This window comes from Pseudophryne corroboree, chromosome 4 (assembly GCF_028390025.1).
Source record: "Pseudophryne corroboree isolate aPseCor3 chromosome 4, aPseCor3.hap2, whole genome shotgun sequence".
Taxonomy (NCBI): domain Eukaryota; kingdom Metazoa; phylum Chordata; class Amphibia; order Anura; family Myobatrachidae; genus Pseudophryne; species Pseudophryne corroboree.
The window spans coordinates 420,539,567-420,554,650 of NC_086447.1; the positions used below are offsets into that span (position 1 = coordinate 420,539,567).

A 15,084-nucleotide genomic window follows, 5' to 3' on the forward strand; every position below is an offset into this window, starting at 1 on the left:
ATACATGTTAAGATCTTTTAGGGAGGTATTCAATTAGTGCCATTTTTTGACCAGCTGAATAAAAAAGGTAACTTTTCGCCCGTTTATAGGTTGAATTTACATACGACCTAATGAATGCCCGTGAGGTTTTTTCGACTAGTCGAAAAATCTGACAGTGGCGAAAACCACGCGTATCAGCGAATTCGATGCTGATACGCGTATTTTGGGTATTTTGGCGATTTCACAGGCGGTTTTGCCTGTTTTTGGCACAATTTTGGCTCATGCCGATTCGAAAAAAAAAAGTTAAATGGATTAAAAAACAGCTGAAAATGTCCACTATTGAATACCAGTGTCGAATTTGTGCCGTTTTTTCGACCAGTCCAATAAATGGCACATAATTGAATACCCCCTTAGTCTTTCCAGGTAAGTTTTGTGAAGTAGGCCATGCGCCATTTTAGTTGCCCTTCTTTGTACAGTCTCTAATGTATTAATATCCTTCTGAAGATACAGCCTCCAGAATTTAACACAGTATTCTATTTATTTACCATTACTTACACTTCTACTAAAAGTCACCACTTGGATGAACTCTTGGAAATGCATTGAATTTCAAAGAAAACTGTTTTGTAGTTGACAAATGACCTTTGCCCCTGTCCCAGAGAATAGCTACAGCAGTGTCCAGGGCTGGAACGAAAAGTACAGTTACCAAAAGTACAGTACACCAATCTGCAGTGATGACAGTTTGTAGGAAATAATGATTCATAATAAACACCTTAAATATGATGTTTCTTGCTAAAAAGGTAAGATTATTACAGTATATTGAAAGTTGAGTTGAGAGTTGGGTGAGTATACCCACTTAAAAACAGCCGGTATTTTAATTACTAACTGGCGCTAGGTCAAATATACTTTTGTTTTTTTCGTACCAATTTTGTGAAATATGATTAACATTAATAAAAAGGTTGACTTGACTATTGCATAAAGGCACATGTGGCACATTTGTAAAAACATTTTCCTTTTTAAACAAACAAAAAACATTTACATACATTTTCTCACACTTTATTCACCCATAGGGGTATATTTACTAAAATGAGAGTTTTTATAAGTGGAGATGTTGCCTATAGCAACCAATCATATTGTAGCTATTATATTCTAGAAGGTGCTAGATAGATGAGTAGGATCTGGTTGTTTGCTATGGGCAACAACTCCACTTCCAAAAACCTGCACTTTAGTACATAAAGTGTGTCCACTTACATCTAGACTTTAAACTGCCCTTCTAGTCCTGTTATGCCACGGCATGACCTGGTAGCACCAAGCATCTTTTCATGCAACTTTTTCCATTTAATAGTGACTTACTTACAAAACGTTGAGAATAGGCAGGCACAAGCAGCTTATGCTGATTAAAATGATATGCGGTATGACAATATTCTGTGTGCGACTGTGGGTGTATCTGCATCCGAAATGCTACGCTACAGTGATTTTCTAGAAAACACAGTAATGTAGCATTTTGCATGCAGATACAGGTGTGGTAGTACACAGAATATAGGCATGCCACATATTTGAATCAACAGAGGCTGCTTGTACACCTTATTCAGATAGCGATGAGAATAAGGCGCATTTTCTGGGGGGAAAAACGACGCCAGACATTAATAGAGTTGCATGGGCCTGGCAATTCATCTCCTGCTGCGTGGGGTATTGAGGCTCCAAGATGTATGAAGATATATCTGTGATGTTATTTCTGTATTAGAGACTAATACTTGCGTTATGTGCCTAAAATAGGTAAAGTGAATCTCATAAAAGCCGGCTTCTGGAATTCATACTGACTAGCTGTCTATATTTACATGAGTGGTTTCTGACTTGTTGGTGGAACTAATAATAAATATACTGACAATATACAAATATTGTTGCAATAGTAGTTTGTGCAATGGATGAGAAGTGTGCCCAACACTGGTAGGGTTTATGCACAAATTCATGTCCTACTAACTGAAGTTTTCTACAATATAGCTTTATTATAGTCCCTATGGAGTCTATTTATCATTACTCACATACTCAATGTGATCTGGGTGCCCAAAATCGCATTGCAGTATGCGATTATACTGGACAAGTTTATTTATTACTGACTAATCTTCAGAGCCTGTCCCTGCAATGTGCTTGGAGTAAAAACGGGACTCTTGCACATGCATTGCGGCCATTCCCTCTGCCGGCTAATTATGAAAAGTATACCCCATAGGCTACAATGGGCTAGCGCCATCTTTAGATTCATAGTAGCCTACCCTCCCACATAATGTGGGAGACTCCCGGTTCTGGGTAGAGTCTCCCGCTGCCACAAAAAGGGAAAAGAATGCGTAAGTCCAGATGTATCACTGTTACTGAAGAGGAGTCCGATCACTCTGGAGCTGGAGCTACATGGACATCTCATCAAAACCAACGGATGGGATACACACTGGATTGAAACCTCTGCATCTCTCCACTGAGAAGTCCTTCAGTTTATAATCTACTATACTCTGCATTGGACATCCCAGACATGGTACTGTGGACTACAACCTATCTTTGGCTCCATCCAGCCCCTCACTTAGACATCATTCACCTCTGTTCTCTGAGCAACAAATAACTCTGACTTCTTGCATTAATCAACTAATATACAGTATAGTCAGGCTCTGTTTAGCTGAAGGGTCACTGTTCATTTCAAGTTGCAGGAGCCATTCCCCAGGACACGTTATCACTACCCCCACAAGAAATCTACTTCAAAGGCTCTCACACTGACATTTTTCACACCTTTCCGCAAACCTGCTTTGTCCTGGAATAATTAACTAAATCAGCAACAGAAAAAGCAAAGTTATTTTATTTATCACTTGTTTCAAATATACCCATTGGATTAAAGAGCAGTAATAGGTTATAGCAATAATGATTATAGCGATTTCAATCCAAGATGGTGCCGCAGATGGCTGCCTCGGAGCTATGCAGCTCAGCCAAAATACCTGTTTCCCCCTGTTTTCCCCTGCTCTTGTCTCCGCCACTGGTGATCAAATACAGCACGGAAGCCCTCGTAAGTTGGAGAACTCTCGCGGTGCTTACCCCACTTTCGGGCCGATCAGCGGTCCTTGCAGCCCTCGCTGCCCTGTGTGGCAGGGATGCAGACATTGTGTATGCCGAAGTGGATGACCAAACAGCCGCGGTCCCCCACAGCCCGGGCGGCGACTGGCATGGGCGGCCCCAGAAAGAGAATGATGGAGGCCCTCATGGGCTCAGAGGAGAGGCTGTCATGCAGGCGCCCTAATTAGGTGGCGGCGGTGAGGGCACTGGTCTGCACTTCCCGCGAGCTTGCTCTCGAACGTGCGCTCACTGACAAACAAGTTAGACAAACTGTCCCTCCTTCTGGCAGCGCAGGGTCAGGTATTACAGGGTTGTCCATTTTCTGCTTTACGGAGATGTGGCTGGACGACCATATTGCGGACAACCCAATGTCTCTGCCGGGCTTCGGTGTCTTCAGGGCCGATCACTCCAAGGTTCTCTCAGGAAAAACGAAGGATGGTGGCATCTGCTTCTACATCAATGACAGATGGTGCACCAATGTCACGATCCTAGGCAAATCATGTAGCCCTCACCTGGAGATGCTAAGTATCAACTGCAACCCCTTCCATTTCCCCCAGAAATTTGCCTCAATTGTCCTTGTGGGAGTGTACATCCACACCCCCCTCGCCTGCTGCTGGGTGACTTCAACAGAACTAACCTGAGCAAGGAGCTACCTAAGTACAAACAACAAGTCACATGTTCCACAAGGGAAAGGTGCACCCTTGACCACTGCTACACTACCCTCAAGTCTGCCTTCCGGTCTATTCCAGCCTATCTGACCACTGCCTCGTCCACCTACTCCCTACCTATACACAGAAGCTGAGAGCGGTTAAGCCTGTCATCAAGACTGTTAAGAAATGGACCAACAAGGCTAAGATGAAGCTCTAGGCCTGCTTCGACTGCACGGAATGGGGGTCTTTGAAGCCTCGGCAACCGACCTGAACAACCTGACAGACACTGTCACTTCCTACATCAGCTACTGTGAGGACATGTGTGTACCTACCAAGACTTACCACATTTACAACAACAACAAGCCCTGGTTCAACGCCCAGCTCGCCCCCATATTCACCAAGATCTTCAACAAATCGCTGAATCTACAGAAAGTCCCTTCATGTCTCAAAAGGTCCACTATCGTCCCGGTCCCCAAGAAACTCTCTATCACGAACCTGAACAACTACAGGCTGATAGCACTGATGTTTGTGGTCATGAAAACGTTAGAGCATCTGGTTTTGAATCACCTGAAAACAGTGACTGGACCCCAGCTGGACCCACTACTGTTTGCCTATCGATCAAATTGGTGTGTTGGGGATGCAGTCAACCTGGGCCTGCACTACATTCTACAGCACCTAGATATTCCCGGTACCTACACGAGGGTCCTGTTTGTCGATTTCAGCTTGGCCTTCAATACAATCGTCACCAGCATCCTCCACCCCAAATTACTTCGCCTACGGGTCCCAGAAGCTACCTGTTCCTGGATAGTAGATTTCCTGACAGATAGGACACAGGTGGTGAAAGCAGGTACACAAATGACTGCACCTCAGAGGCACAATCAGTAAAGATCATCAAATTCGCCGACGACACCACCGTCATCAGCCTCATCAAGGACGGGGACGAATCGGCCTATAGATGGGAAGTAGACCAGTTGGCCCAGTGTTGCAGCCACAACAACCTTGAGCTCAACCCCCTCAAAACTGTTGAGATTATAGTGGACTTTAGGAAGAAGTCAGCTAGTGCACCTCCGCTAATGATTGCTGACAGTGTGGTATCGCTAGTGGACTCCTTCAAGTTCCTAGGGACCACAATCTCCCTGGACCTTAAAGGGGGGTCCAATGCTGACGCCACTATTGGGAAAGCGCAGCAGAGGTTTTCTTCCTCAGGCAACTAAGGCAGTTCAACATCCCACAGAAGCTCCTGCTCCTCTTCTACTCCGCAATTGTGGAGTTGGTACTGTGCTCCTCGATACTGGTATGGTACGGCTCCACCAGCGCGAGGGACAGATGCAGGCTCCAAAAGGTGGTCAGAACCACAGAGAAGATCATCAGGGCCGACCTTCCCTCAGTCCAGGACCTGTACCTGTCCAAAGCTAAAAAGCAGGCAACGAAGATAGTAAAGGACCAGCTACACCCCGGCCATAGCATGTTTAACTTGGTTCTTTCAGGTAGGCGTTACAGGGCTGTCCCCACCGGACCACCAGAAGACTCAAATGTTTCTTTCCCCAAGCGGTCTGCCTGCTGAACTCCTGAACATTGACTGACTAGATGTACATGTAACTCACTTGTGTCCCTACGGTATACCTATCTGTATGACTTCACTCCCCCCTCCCCCACCTGCTTATCTGTTACCTACTTGGCTGTTGTATAGCAAACCGAAGACAAATTCCTAGTATATTCAAGTATGCCTGGCCAATAAAGCTGATTCTGATTGTGGGTGGCTGTGACTGTGTCTCCTAGCAGTGATGAAGCAGTAAGTGTGTGGCTTGTAGCAGCAAGACAGCGTCCTCTAATAGTCAGCAATAAAGCTATCCATAGCAAAGTGCTGAAAAAGGTAAGATGATGGGGACTATTTAAATGCCCAGTTAAAGAAAGAAGACTCCTGGGTAGGGTGTGTTTCCCTGTGAAAGACAGGCACATCATCATTCAGTCGCTAATCTGTTTCCTCTGTCCCTAGAGTACAACAGGCAAGCTTTCTTATCAATGGCAACATCAGGCAGCAGCACAGTGCAGGCTCCGGGCTAGGCTGCTGCTGCTGGAATGAGGAAGTGGAGTGTAGAGGGGGTGGGACTGAGACCAGAGCTTCATCCTGTGGAGCTGTTACACAGCACAGCAGCATGTAGCGCATCTATGAAGGACTTGGAGAGTTGCAGTTTCTACAGTCAGCCCACAGGAGAGCAGGTCCATGCATAGTATGCATAATGTCCATGTATTGGCTGCACTGCTATTTCTGTGTCACTGGAATTGGTTTACAATTATCAATACTCTACAGTCTGCAATTTCTCTGTATTTTGGGGGTAATTCAGATCTATCTACGATCAGTTTCTCAGACATGCGGGGGGACGCCCAGAATGTCAGGCCCTACCTCCCCCCAGCAAGGGTGCAAAAGCATCGCACAGCGGCGATGCTTTTGCACCCGCTGAGTAGTTCCCTGCCAGCGCAGCTCCTACGCACTAGCAGGCCGCTACTCGTTGCGTCCCGGGCGCAGCGGCTGCGTGTGACATCACGCAGCTGCCGCGGCCCACCCCCAGAATGGTCCGGACCGCTACCCGCCAAGGGCGTCTGAACGCCGTTGGCATGCCCCCTCCCGCCTCGCGACCGCCTTTGCCTGTCAATCAAGCAGAGGCGATCGCAGCCCTGAGATGCTTTTAGCATCTCACTGGGCTCCCGGGGTGCGCAAGCGCACTCCACATAGGGATTCAGACTGCCACTGCAGCGATCTAGTCTGAATTAGGCCCCTTGTTTCAAATTATCTGGTTAATATTTCCCAAATACTTACACACAAGGCCGGTGCTAGGGTGTTTGGCGCCCCCTTGCAAACTAGAAATTTGCGCCCACCCATATTTTACAAAGGGGCAGCGCGCGGCAAAAAGGGGTGTGATTTCACAAGGAAGTGGTGTGGCCACACAATTGTATCCCCATTTAAAATTACGCCACACATAAGCACAATTTTATTCACATTGCCCCGCGCATAGTAGTGCTGTTTATACACATAATGTGCCCAGTAGTGGCGCCGCTTATACACATAATACCCCCTATAGTAGCGCAGATTATACACATAATAGCCCCTGTATTAGTGCCGCTCATACACATAATAGTCCCTGTAGTAGCGCCGCTTATACACATAATAGCCCATGTATTAGTGCCGCTTATACACATAATAGTCCCTGTAGTAGCGACGCCTATACACATAATAATCTCAGTAGTGCCACCTATACATGTAATAGCCCCTGTAGTAGCGCTGCTTATACACATAATAGCCCCTGTAGTAGCGCCACATATACACATAATAGCCCCTGTAGTAGCGCCGCCTATATACATAACAGCTCCTGTACTAGCGCCACTTATACACATAATAGCCCCTGTAGTAGCGCTGCCTATACACATAATAGCCCCTGTAGTAGCGCCGTTTATACACATAATAGCCCCTGTAGTAGTGCAGCTTATGCACATAATAGCCCCTGTAGTAGCACCGCCTATACACATAATAGCAGCTGTAGTAGCGCTGCCTATACACATAATAAACCTTGTAGTAGCACCAGTTATACACATAATAACCCCTGTAGTAGCGCCACTTATACACATAATAGCCCCTGTAGTAGTGCCGGTTATACACATAATAGCCCCTGTAGTAGTGCTGCTTATACACATAATAGCCCCTGTAGTAGCGCCGGTTATACACATAATAGCCCCTGTAGTAGTGCTGCTTATACACACAATAGCCCCTGTAGTAGTGCCAGTTGCATATAATGCCCTCAGAAGTGCCACTTATACAAATTATGCCCCCCCCCACACACACACACACATAGACAGATACACACACATACTGTAGATACACACACATACATACATACACATAGATACACACACACACACACACACACAGATACACACATACACTTTCTCACTCTCCCTCCACATACCATCTGCATGACTGCAGTTTCTGTACTTCTCAGGCTCTGCAGCCTGGTCCTGTGTAGCTCCCTCGGCTCCATTTAGCCCCACCCCCTTTTCATCCAGGATACAGACACTGCAGGGGGGTAGAGGCAGGCACAGCAGCCTGCAGCAGCAGGGGGCCCAGGTGCAGCACAGGGATGCAGAGTGGGGAGAGCAGCTCTCCAGCCTGGCGCCTACCTGTTTTGGATCCCTTTGCTGAGCGGATAGCGCCGGGCCTGCTTACACAGCCCAAACAGTGCAGGTTGTAAAAGTGATTTGTCAGATGACTCATTTTGGTTGAGTCAATCAGTGTTACATTATACTGGTACTGATTCAGTGTCACATGCAATGCCAGTGATCACATACATTAACTTTTTTTTTTTTTGCAACTACCAATCTATAGGGGACATGTACTAAGCAGTGATAAAAGTGGAGAAGTGAGCCAGTGGAGAAGTTGCCCATGGCAACCAATCAGCTGCTCTGTATACTTTTATAGTATGCAAATTATAAATGTTACGTCAGTGCTGATTGGTTACCATGGGCAACTTCTCCACTGCTCACTTCTCCACTTTCACCACTGCTTAGTACATCTCCCCCTATATATCTTAAAAAGTTGTATAGCATATGCATCCCATGGTGTGTGTGCACAAAGATGCATGACCGATTGCACTACACTGACTAGAATGTATTGGGCATTCCCGGGAGGTGGCTAAACAGACGCACAAAGATATTCAGTCTGATGAGCAAGTTATTGGAGTGTAGCAGGCGTAGTTTCAGAGTCTGACGTCTAACCATGCACACTGGAGGCCATACTCCGACAGATTCTGCACCTAGCATAGGGCTGTTAAAAGATTGTGCGTCACATGGTTGCGACTGAAGGGGCTAAAAGTGTTTGTCCCAGCCCTTGTGTATTGCTTGTACACCAGGGGAAAGGCTTTTAATAGCATTAATATAAAATCACAGCAACCAGCATAATACACTAAAAATACCCCTGAGTGACCATAGACCAGTGACATGTGGTGGGGTGAGGCAGGTGAGGAAGAGCCTTTCCTGTCATACTAACGTTTGTGCCAGAGTTTTGACTGAATAAAATATACGAAAAATAGAAATAATTTGTTTGAAATATCTTCTTTGCATTATTCTAATAATTTTTATAGCCAAAACTCTGGAGTAAAAAGTCTATGGCAGGTGAGGCAGTGCCTCACCTGTGTATCTTTTCAGCACATCTCTGAACAAACCTTACCAAATTTCCAGGAGTTTATACTGCTGCACATGTGTATAATGTGCAGATGTACCCTTTGGCTCATATATTGCATGTAAATCTGGCTCTGGGGCTAGCCAGTGCCTCCTGAGCCATTTAGCTCACCGCACGTCCCTGCCATAGACACACCCTTTGGACAGAGCCTGGCACACCCCCTCTACTGTATGCTTCTGCAGCACATAATACTACAAACTATAGTCTCCCTGAAACTAGTTTTCAAAAGTAGGCAAGTATGTCAGATGGCGTTATATGTGGGAGCCAAGCTTGGTAAATCTCACAGCATCGTATTCCCCATAGAATAATATGTGGACTGCAGCTGCAGGTGGGAATGGAGGGATGGCAGCAGATATCTCCTCTGTCATACATTAAAGTAATACAAAATATTTGTGGTTACACCCTAAAATGGGTGTCTTTGGGAATTAAGCCGCAAATATAGGTATTTAACGATAAATGGGCCCCTATGAGTCTACAAACATTTGGTCTTTCTGTTCACTCTCTGTTAAATGACCTTCCCCAAAGCCAGATCATTTGGTCTAGCTTTTGTGCTCTGATTTATTCTATTTTTGTACCTATTACAAGTCTGAAATATTTGAAAATACCTATCAGATAACATTCACAACAGATTTATCTTTAAAAAAAAGTCCATTAACAGATTGATTTTTCTTTATTCCTGATGCATTTCTGAGTTACAATAACTGTAATCTGATTATGGTAAATTAAACACTGTCAAGTCAATCACAGTATGCACAGTCTTTCTGAGATCTATCTATTTAAACTGTTCCCTTAAACAGCAGCATCTCGCTTTTTTATACATATCCCCCAGATGATTTTCTCTTTTTCAAAGTAATTTATCCATTTAAATACAAAGATGCTCATGAGCAGAAGGTAAATGCAATGTGAATGGGTTTAAATAACTGTTAATAAAACACTAAATGGTTGCATTAAAGACTATACCAAAAAAACTACTTATCTGTTTGTGTTATATTTATATGTTTTTATAGACATTACATTACTAAGTTCTTCATAAAAGATCAGGTCAGGACGGACCTAAGTGCTATTATGATAACAATACATAACTGTTTCTGTCTTACATTTGTTTGATAGTGCAGAGGATGAATAAGCAGAGAAGAGATGGCTATTGAAAAATGAACAAATATTTGCTTATTAGATTGGGTGACTCTGATTAGGTCTGGGAGGATGGGATGTGCTTTGTCTGCATTAATGTGCTGGATTAAGATAATTCCACCAAATTTAAGGGCTTTGCAGAGAACATGGTGTAATTGCCAGCTACAACTCTCAGAAACTAATGACCACAGGCCTGATTTTAGACATGGAATAATTTGTGCATTTAATGTAGATAGTAGGAAAGATGCATACAAAAAACTTCTATGTAAATGGACCAGGTGATGGCTGAATGGGGGCAGGTTCAGCAACAGAAGGATACTAGGTTGACAGGTGTACCAGGCCCGAGAAACTGAGGTGCCACGGCCACTCAGGAAAACATAGAGACCAGGTTAGGCTTTGAGTGCTGCCTGCAGTGCTTGCTAAAAGGGTGAGCCTGGTGCAATAAAGTTTTTTTTTCTTCTTGCAACATACTTACCTACTCTCCCGGAAGCTGCGGGAGGCTCCCGTTTTTTGGGGTAGCCCCCCGCACCCCCGGAAGAGTGGGCAAGTCTCCCGCATCCTGCTCGCACCCTAGTGATGCGAGCAGGATGGAGAGATAACCTCCCGCATTCGCGGGTCCGTCGGGTGGAGAAGGGGTTAAAATGATGCAAATTGCGTCATTTTAGCCCCGCCCCTTCCTGCGGATCCGCGAATCGCGGCATTTCCCGATGCAGGGGCGGGGCTTAGTGATGCCACAGTCCGGCCCCGCCCCCCGAAGACACTGCAGCGTCTCCTCTCCGGGCTTCTCCCGGAGAGGAGAAAGAAAATGTAGGTAACTATGTCTTGCAACAGATCGCACATGACATCATGATGTCATGCCAAGGGATTTATTGAGAGAAGTATGGGCCCATGTTCAGCTTTCATCTGGGCCCCCTCCTCTCTAGCCAGCTGATGGCAGCGTTGATCACTAGCATACTCTAGCGGTGTGCTAGAGTCTTCTGCACATGCACAGGTCTCTGGGAAAATGGCACTGTGGCCATTTTCATGGTGATGCCCCTACTGTTTAAGCACAAAACGCTGGGATAATTGCCACTGAAACATTTGCCCAGCGATTTTGCAATGCAGAACTCTAGAGAGGTGAGTATTGAAGAATATGGGCGCAGAGAGTGCGGTGTGGGCCTCCCTGGACCCAGGGGCTCTTGTGCACTGCTACCTTGCACCCATTATAGATATGCCACTGGTCACTCCACTGAAAGACAAAGAGAAGCAGTAGAGGACAGAGACGGTAAGGTGGGCAGGGTCTGGAGCCAGAGTGACATGGGAAGGGTTGGGTTTTGCTGAAGCTGGAGAGATATGGGAGGAAGGGCGGAGGTGATGGAAGAGTCGGGGATGGGGCTGGAGAGACAGAGAGTGGGATGAGGCCATAGAGAGAGAAAGGTGAATGAGGCTGGCGACAGAGAAGGGGATGATGCTGGAAATGCAGAGACAGAGAGGGGGATGAGGCTGGATATGGAGAGACAGAGAGGGGAATGGTGCTGAAGGCACTGGGATTGGGATGAAAACACACAGGGGCATGGCACTGGAGAGAAACGGGGAATAAGCCAATCACCAACCGGCCTACACCTACCAGGAACGGATGGTGGGCCACAAAAATATGAGTGTACTGGGCCCCAAGATTTCTGTTGCCAGGCTTGGCATGCATTATGTAGTGGTGTAACGTTTTGGCAGTAAAATCTTCCTGTTCAACTTATGCATCACCATTCCTCAGAATTCTGTTCTACACTGTATTTGTACACTTGCAATTAAAGTTTATAAAATCTTGAGCAGATTTGATAGATTTTCACTATTAGCTGAGATTTGTGCTACCAATAGCAAGGCTGGTATTAATCAGGGACAACAATAATATCACAGTAACGTGCGATAATGTATGTACTTAATATGTGTATATTGTATTTAAGAATCTGTGAGTTTTCAGGACTCTGAGCTGGACCCGAGGTTTGTATATGGTTGGAGGTCGTAGGAAGAAAACTTAAAGGTTTGATGAGGTTTGTCCTCATAAGTGAAAAGGAACTTGTTTATTGATACTGGCAGACACTGGTAGGCACAATGGTAAAATCACTAATTACCATAAGGGACTGGTGAAAAGAATGAGTACAGGAGACTGCAGAGAGCGCACAGTTCAGACAAAGCATAAAAGTCACTGAGGATTCTAGTCGATATGACATCCAATAGCCACAACATATGAGACAACTGAGGTTCTGACAGCACTCTAGGATATAGGGTTAACACAGCAGCATATAGGATACTGGAAACTGTGATGAGTGACAAACAGTAATGACTGATGCTGAGAGTACCCAGGAGCACACTGGAAACTGTGAAGAGTGCCCATTAGAAGTAGTTGGCACTGGGTTATCACAGTAATACTGTGTAAACTGTGGAGAACGTCCAGTAATCGTGACTGGTGCTGGGAGTATAACAGGAACACATTGGAAACTGTGGAGAGCACCTAGTAGTAGTAACTGGTACAAGAAGCATCACATGAACACACTGGAAATTGTGAAGAGCACATAGGGGGTAATTCCAAGTTGATCGCAGCAGGATTTTTGTTAGCAATTGGGCAAAACCATGTGCACTGCAGGGGAGGCAGATATAACATGTGCAGAGAGAGTTAGATTTGGGTGGGGTGTGTTCAATCTGCAATCTAATTTGCAGTGTAAAAATAAAGCAGCCAGTATTTACCCTGCACAGAAATAAAATAACCCACCCATATCTAACTCTTTCTGCACGTTATATCTGCCTCCCCTGCAGTGCACATGGTTTTGCCCAATTGTTATAAAAAATCCTGCTGCGATCAACTTGGAATTACCCCCATAGTTAGCAATGACTAGCGCTGAGAGTTACACAGCAGCAAATGGAGCACACTAGACTGTGGAGCCAAACTCTGGAATAACTGCAGACTGGAAGCTACTGCAGCAAGCAGGTTACATCAGAAGTTGTTCTGGCAAAGGACCATGGCCAGGGAGAGACTTATATAGGTTGCCTTGCTGCTGATAGATCACATGAATCATGTGCAGGGAATCAGGTCAGAGATCGATTAAGCAGCAGTCAGCTGATCAGAGGCAAGATGGCTGAGTCCATAACCTGGTGGCAGCAGCTCAATGTGAGAAGAGAAACAGACTTTGGCAGCAATACTGCATGGAACACATCCTGACAGATTGGGAGAGATGTAATGCCATATAGCGACAGCGATGGGAACAATAACATGGAGCGCCAGTCCGGTGAATAACAATATGGAATAACTGTTGCTTTCTAGATGGGGTGCTGACCAAAAAACAGGAGATGCAACCAATCTAGAGAAAAGGATGCACTGGTAAGCCATAAAATATATTTTATTATATGTTTTTTCATAGAATACATTTTTCATGGTTTATCAGCACTTCCTTTTCTCTATATTAATGTCACCAGGGTTCCTTGAACATTGATTTGGGTTTGCTGCTAACAATATAAAGGACCCAATCCCTTGAGTTGGTTTCTAGCATGATAGTATAGATGTAGTCAGCAATTTGCATCTGGTTACGGAGAAGGAACATCATAGCCAAAGGAATAGACAACAAAAACAGTTCTGTTGACTAGGTGGGGTCAAAAACCTATGCAAGAGAACAATGCAAAGGGCTTCATGCAAAAGGAGGTGTAAGAAACTTAGCTGGGTCATACACTGGCATCAATAACATAGATCAGGAATGCTGGAGACTTGGAGTGTGAAGCCTAATGCACTGGCACATTCCCTGTGCCCGAGGCAGGCTGAATTGGGATTATCTGTTTGACTTTGTCGCAATGTTTACAACAGCGGGCCCATGATCCCCAGCTGAAGAGGAGAAACAGCCTGATGGTGAGAATTACATGAGTGCTGGACCCAATAACTACACACCGGGACCTTGAGCTGCCTGATAGTATGTCTATTCCATGGTGAGAAAATTGGAAAGTATCTGCTGTGTGCCAAATCATGGCTTGCATTGGACGTGTTTAAAGGGCACTTAAGGGGTCAGTGAGATGGTTACGAAGCAGTTTAAATGAATATATCACACTCGTAATCCTAACCAGGATTTCACTAGTTACTGTAGGTTATTGTAATTGCTAATTTCACTGATAATAATTGGATTAATGGTATGGATGGTATGGTATTGATGGTATGGATTAGTCCTCATGCATTGCTTGCTTTTACATTTCATAATAAATCACTTTTGAAATTACCGTAGTCGTATCACATCAGTGGAACAAGTTTCTTCCTTGGGGTTTGGTTTATTACGTTGATGTTGACCATGGAGACATGATTAAAAATTCGACAGACAATATGTTGACATGTTCGTCATATCAACAGTCTCTGTGTTGAAACTGATAAATTGTCAACATAGTCATAATTTCGACAATGATTTCCTAAGGCATCCTTAGCCCTAACACTTACGCTAACCCCCAACCCCTGAACCTAACCCTAACATTTATGTAGACACAACTAGTTTTATTTATTTACCTCCCCCAGCCCGTATGAGTGACTTCTTGGGCTGGCTCTCACAGGACAGTAGACCTGATACCTAATACCACAGGTCTTATAGCACTATTACCTCCCAAATTCAGAAGGATATTCCCAGTTTGTGGGGGACAGTTTGTGAGGTATGTCCGGGATCATCCAGGTGAGCATGTGCCATACACACCAGACAAGTGTCTCTGGAGCAGGCTACAATTCCTGTGTGTTTAGGGGAGGAGCTTGTGAGTGGCCTAGCACTTCAAAATGCTACACACACCTCAGGCAGCATGGCCACACCTATTTTGATGTGGGAACATCCCCAATGTGATGTGATTTACAACATTGGAAGGGATGTCTTAATATTTAATCTGCAGGTTATTTATCCTCAGAAAGCCTAGAGTAAACTGATGAGCAATGGCCCTTCCCATCTGTTTATGATTTGTTTTCAAAAATGGCAAAAGCAGTAGGTTCTGTGACTCTTATAGACAATACCATTCCCTTCTAAT

At 44.9% G+C, this 15,084-nt stretch overlaps 1 protein-coding gene across 6 annotated transcripts in view; it reads right to left on the reverse strand.

Moving 5' to 3' along the window:
• The window catches only part of FILIP1 (filamin A interacting protein 1), a 393,141-nt gene that overhangs the window by 70,834 nt on the left and 307,223 nt on the right, over positions 1-15,084 (reverse strand). The gene's annotated exons all lie outside the window — the stretch shown is intronic.